The 6,432-nt window shown below is 39.6% G+C and overlaps 2 non-coding genes across 2 annotated transcripts; one reads left to right on the plus strand and one right to left on the minus strand.

Moving 5' to 3' along the window:
* The first annotated feature begins 5,115 nt into the window (after positions 1-5,115).
* trnay-gua (transfer RNA tyrosine (anticodon GUA)) lies at positions 5,116-5,205 on the plus strand. Its single transcript is given in 2 exon segments — positions 5,116-5,152; positions 5,170-5,205. It is a non-coding gene; the product is annotated as a tRNA-Tyr (tRNA).
* Positions 5,206-5,762: 557 nt separating this feature from the next.
* trnae-cuc (transfer RNA glutamic acid (anticodon CUC)) lies at positions 5,763-5,834 on the minus strand. Its single transcript has one exon. It is a non-coding gene; the product is annotated as a tRNA-Glu (tRNA).
* Positions 5,835-6,432: the final 598 nt, after the last annotated feature.

Consider the following 6,432-nt stretch of genomic DNA (forward strand, 5'->3'; position numbering starts at 1 on the left):
TTAGATAGCACCCCAACCATCTCAGAGACCCTCAGGAGTCCCTGTTTGTGATTACGGGTATGTGCTCACTTCTGAGGAGTTTCAAACCTTCAGAAAGAATAGCGTACAGCATTTAATCACTCATTATGAATAGACTGATGGAACAGATTCATTCATTTCTGTCAGACCCAGGAGACACTACAGAATCTCATTGTAACACAAGATTCCAAAGCTCTTACTGGCTTCTCAGAGCAACATGTAAAAGAACAGAAGAATTTCCCTCCCAGTTCCTTATTGTTGTTAGATAACACAGAGATTAAGTTTTAAAGTTCTTTAGAAGAGTAAACATATTAAATCAAAAAGGGTAAAATTCTATCCATAAACCTCTTAAGATAACATGACCTGTTCTATCAAACAGTTTATAGATTCATGTGTATACAAGGATATTCTTTCATGTGCTGATGTAAGGTGATATAGTCCAGCAGAGGAACGGCATGAGTAAGTCAAGGTTGTTAACATTTTATAGACTTCCTCATGTCCATGAATGGCTAGTGGGACCAGACACTTTCAAATTCACTTTCACTTGGTCATGTGCAAAGGCAATTTGCTCTGCATTGTAACAATAAACTGTAATCTTTAACTAAAAACACAGGAACATCAATAGACAGAATACCCTGTCAATCCTGGGCTGTTGAACCATTATAACATTTCAAGTATTATTTCTCTGCTACTACAAATAGTATTTGTGTTCCACTGTTGTGTTAAAAAAAATTTTTACATACATACAGAGAATATACAAAAAGATTTATCTTATGGAAAGTGGGCAGGTAATTTTAATGAGGGATAATATTAAAACTATAACTCTAATGAGATGATCAAGATCATCATAATTAAGTTTATGTATAAGGGAGGACACAGTCAAAATAACTGTAGTTACATCTTTCAAATGTGTACACAGGTAATAAAAATATGATGACAACAAAAAGGAAAATTGTGTCATACTTTAATTTTTAAAAATAAAATATTTTAACAACTCTTTATTCTTTATTGGGATCACCATTAGCTTCCACAAAGTGGTAGCTAGTCTTCCTGGGATCCACTAGACAGCACTAAGAGTCAATTAAAACAAACAATATTTAAAATGATACTGTTTCGAAAACAACTAACACAAACAGAAGACAAAACAAGCCAAACTCAAAAAATAAGTACAGTTACACTGCATATGAAACACTCAACAATAAAAATCAGCTCTGAAAACCAAAACAAACTGTTGCAAATATACAGCTAAAAAATGAAATAAGGGCAAACCAAGGCTCAGAAACAGTAAGAACCACAATAACATCTGTTCAAGATTCATCAGATTTTGTTTTAGCAACTTTATGAAAGAAAATCTGTTTTTTTGTTTTGTCAGTCTGAAGTTGATTGGGAGCAAACGTCTTTTCAAAACGTCTTTTACACTCCCGTTATAGTGCCTTGATTCGCTAAAATGTGACGTCGTTTTTGTCTGTTTGTTTGTTTTTGGGTACGGATGATAAATGAGATGCAATCGTTGTGTTTGGTCGAATCCTTTATTGGGAAATTCTCCACAGCAAGCGAACTGGGCCTACAAATAACAGCGCTCTCAATAATGTCAACAATGCAAAAACTAGTCTGTAGGCATGTGGGCTCAAGAGCTGTTTGTGTCTTACTGTTATTTATTTATTGTCTTGAAACTCGGTTTTGGTTCTCTAAGAAGCACCCTCTTGCCTCGTTGGCAACTGCCTGCAGTGACCTGGGACTTTGAACGTGTTACACGTTTTAATTTAGCATAACAAAATGAATAATTTCTGCTTCCTTGCCCTGAGTCCCCGGGCCACTCCCCACGACCCACTTGGGTCTCATGACCTCTACTTTGAAAAACGCCGGATAGACGCCCGAGGCGTTCTGACATCAGGAACCTCTCCGTTTTTTTAAAATCGCTTTCCATTTTAGAACGTAGTCCACTGAGACTGTTCTTGCTAGAATCAAGAGCTGACAGTTACTATGCTTCCCCCCTGTTCATCTTTAGTAACTGCGTTTGCTCAAATAATATACATATTCATAATATGGAAAGCACATCTAACAACTGCTCTTTAGTCACTGAATGTGGATAAATGCTGAGGGTGTAGGGCTGATGGCTCAACTGAGGTACAGGCTATGCCAGATGTACAGGCAGCTGAGGGCTGGATCTTTCTAAACTGTGTCTTTGCCTGTCCAGCTGTATTTGGTGGCATCTGGTGCAACTGGTGGCTACATTGTGGAGACACAACAGGCTGTATTCGTACTGGAAGCAGACCATCCAGTGTCACTGGTCCTTGCAACAGCACCGAGACCTCCTGACCCTTTAAACGTTCATTGTGCCACGTTCTAAGGGTCCTCTGGTTTACCTCAACTACCTGAAGGGTTGTTTCATAAATCGCTGTTCCGTTGCTCAGGATTAGCTGCCATATTCTTCTACAATCATGAAGAATTGAGATCGCATCTGGGCTCCTCAGAACAGCAAACTCCGAAACGAACGACGGTGGTGCTGTTTCTTCGATGCCGTGTGATGTCTGAGCTGGAGGAAGGGAGAGGGACGAGGAGGGCTGGATGACAGGCCCGTGAGGTTTGGGAAATGGAGGAGGAAGAGGGTCAGAGGGTGGGCACAAGGCTGCGGCTGAACTGGGGACCTCTAGTGTCTGTGGAGTCAAAACGGTACTGATTAATCTATTAAGGGGTCGTGTAAAATTTTAATGAAATAAACTGATGTCATGAAGTCTTTCATATTAACCTAGAAGGTTTTCCTTTGGATGCTCAGATTGGGTTTTGCTGCTGCCACACGTGAGCCTCCTAACCTTGACTTTTCAAACTGACAAAAAAAGTTTGTCATAGTCAGTGATACACACAAAACCTGTACCGCTATAGGACAAGGTTGAGATGTTTCAATGTCTGCTGGGATACTTGCAATAGTAAGGTCTGCTGACCATTGACAATGTCAGTTTGACCCTCTTTGCAGGACTTGACACATCACTGGTGGAGGGTGTGCTCTGGCCAGAGGTGCTTTGTGATGCATCCACTTTGGCTGGTGGATGACCCTGTGATACATGCAGAGATACACCAGATGTATAATATTGTACAGTCTTCCTATGTGATTTTTGATATAACGACACACTGATATTGCAAACACATCTATCTATTTATGCAACTTCAAAAAAAGGCTAATTGAAGTTACCCCGTGAAATCCACAAATACACTTCTGAGATTCCTTCAAAAGGGTAGTCTGCTCTCTCAGTTGTAGAGGGGCACCTTTCCTTCTGTAACCATAAAGTATAGCTATGAACTGTTGTCCACGTTATCTCAGAACAGCCATAAATCAACATAATTATATCAGTATTACATTGCATTTAACATCGCATACAGGTATTAATTACTTACCCATACACATAAATGAAATAGCTCAATGTATTATCACACAAGTTTATTAGTTCAACCATGAACCAGCTAGCGGCATAATTTACCTTATGATACAGCTCATGCCATCTCTTTTGTCGGGGAGCAGGTTCATTCGCCTCCCTTGATCGCCAAACTCCTGTTCAGGCAAAACTCTGGAGATGCACAAGCCATTCTGCATTGCTTATGTCTTTGTGCGGCTTGGTTGAAGCCATACTGTTGCCTGAAACAACGCAGAACGTGTTACGCTGTCACCGTAGCCCAGCAACACGGTTTTAACAGTTACATTTTATGACATATGACATATTTAACGTTAACGTTATAGCAGCCTAGCTAATAAGCAGACAGGAGACATACAATAAAATTTACATAAAGCCCCACTGCTTACAGACCATTGCCATGTCCCATGAACTGAGATACACTATGAGATAAGTATAAATATATGTGTGTATATTTAATACTAACTCTAAAACTGACATTAACAGGCTAACATATCACGAGATTTTAAAACGTTTGCTCACCTTTAAAGTTACACAAAGTCAGACTACGCCAGAAAATGCTTTTTACATTACAGATATATAGTTACTGTAATTATACCATATTAATGTTCACACATCAATGAAATAGCTGAATGTTTATCACCTCATAAATCTGTGTTCACTAATCGTCAAAGCCAAATTAGCCGGCTAGCTAGTTAACGTTACCTAATCTATCCAGTTTACTGAATTCTGACAGCTAATGCAATCAGATTCTAATCTTATGGAGCCAGTCTTGCTATTCTTGAAATAAAAAAAAAAAACTAAGCCATTTCATTTGCAAAATATAAATGACATACGTATTTTTCTCTGGTATACGTTGTGCTGGTGCTATCGTCCGTCAGCGGCGTGATGGCTTGCATACAGCTTTCAAAAGTTCATACACTTAACGTTAAGCGGGCGGAACTACGGGCAATGATTTAATTGGATGGGATTGTGCTGAAAGATGGACAAAAATGGACTACGTGCAGTGATTGGTGTATGAGTAATTGACCTCGCAATTTCATTGGACTGACGAAGATGGGTTCAGAACTTGATTGGTTGTTAAAAGGTGGAACTCGGCATGCTATTGGATTGATTTTAGAGACTTGTGGTTTCTACAACCAAGAGGCTAACAGTTACTATGCTTCTCATATTTATCCAGTAATTGCGTTTGCTCAAATAATGTACATATTCGTAATACGGTCATACAAAAAAGTTTTTACCAGTAGTGATAAACTTCGTTGTATTATCCGCGTCTACTTGTTCTTCCTGTAGAATCAGCACGTTCCGCGATAGAGTGAAAATAAATCCAGTGCTAATAAAGCACTTGAAAGCTTTTAGAGACTTTTCGTGCATAAGTATACTGAAAAGAGGCGTGGGACATTTCAAATATAGGCTTAATGACGCTTTATGGCGTCATGAATGTTCATGGAACTCAGAAACGTCTTGAATTTTGCGACATCCGCGGTTTTTTAAGCATAGTCTTGCTTATATGCAGCGTCAGTAACACTCTTATTAGACCTGCCCTAGAAATACTTCCATGCGTCAGACTCGCCGAACTCAATGGTTTCGAACTGCTTTCAAGGGATGTCTATTGCATTAGGTAGGATTTCAATCGCACAGCCATACGCGGAGGAAAAAAATACAGCGATTGCCACAAGCGCTCTCAGCCCCTTCGATAGCTCAGTTGGTAGAGCGGAGGACTGTAGAGGCCTGTGACACTGACATCCTTAGGTCGCTGGTTCGAATCCGGCTCGAAGGAGGTAACCGTTTTTGTAGTTGCACAACACGATTCAGTTTTAAAACAAATAAATCATGCTTCATTTTCTCTTTTCACAAGCCACCTAAAGAACGAATTCTGTCACTTGCTTTCGTGTTCCCAAAACATCAATAATCATATAATGAGCCAACTGGATTAGATCGAGAAAGAATTGTGCGAGTAGGAAACATTCATTGAATGTGAAAGTGGGCGAACCAAACAATTTTTGACATAGAAACTGTGCTGATATAATTGACTAGACTTCTAGCCGTAGTAAATGACAGTTATGTGTACCTAAATATACACTAATAAAGACCAACCGTTTACGGGATTAAATTATGTCATCTGGTTGTACACCGGAGTCAAAGACGCAAACAAGAGTAGCAAGCGTTCGTTTACAGCAATTCTTTTAAAAAATAAACAAATAAATAAATAAAACAAAACAAGCAAACAAACAAAGACGATCAAGAAAACTATTTTTGTTTTAGTTATCTTCACAGGTAAATATGACGCTCTATGACGCTCATCACCAATGCGCGTACAAAAATGAAAAGAACTCCTTCCCTGACCGGGAATCGAACCCGGGCCGCGGCGGTGAGAGCGCCGAATCCTAACCACTAGACCACCAGGGATGTGACAGGGTTAGCATATCATGCTTTCAAGAAGACACCACCTCACTTAATTAAACCGTACCTGTTCTGTTTTCCCATCGTGTTGCGCTTTCCAGTAGAGCAACCCACTGGAACATGTAACTAATTTTGTGGCTCATACTACCGAATTAGTGGCTATAACACTCTGTCTGTGATTATAACTACACACCAGTATTGGGTTAGACTAGTTTTTAAAAAATGCTCAAGCTGAATTAAGACTTTTTCAAATGTTTATTATTCGGACGGCCAACTAATATTTGGACTATTTAAACGAGCTCGCGTGACGGCGAGATATCGCAAAACTTGACTTCCTTCATGTAAACTCATGTAAAGTCATTCCGATCACTGGTTACCCTGGAGTCCTTACACAGCGAGAATTTCCGAAGTCCGAAATTGCGAATCGCGCCCCCGCCCCCTTCTCCACAATTAACCATGTCTACATAGAAAAGACTATTTGCAGGCTTAATCCAGAAATGAACCAGACACGCTTCACCTCCATCATACGTTCGTTTGTCTCTTTTATTTTCCATCGTTTAATTACATACCTGGGCAATGTTTATGTACAAGTATTTCATTTTCA

The sequence above is a fragment of the Chanos chanos genome, chromosome 11 (assembly GCF_902362185.1).
Source record: "Chanos chanos chromosome 11, fChaCha1.1, whole genome shotgun sequence".
Taxonomy (NCBI): Eukaryota; Metazoa; Chordata; class Actinopteri; order Gonorynchiformes; family Chanidae; genus Chanos; species Chanos chanos.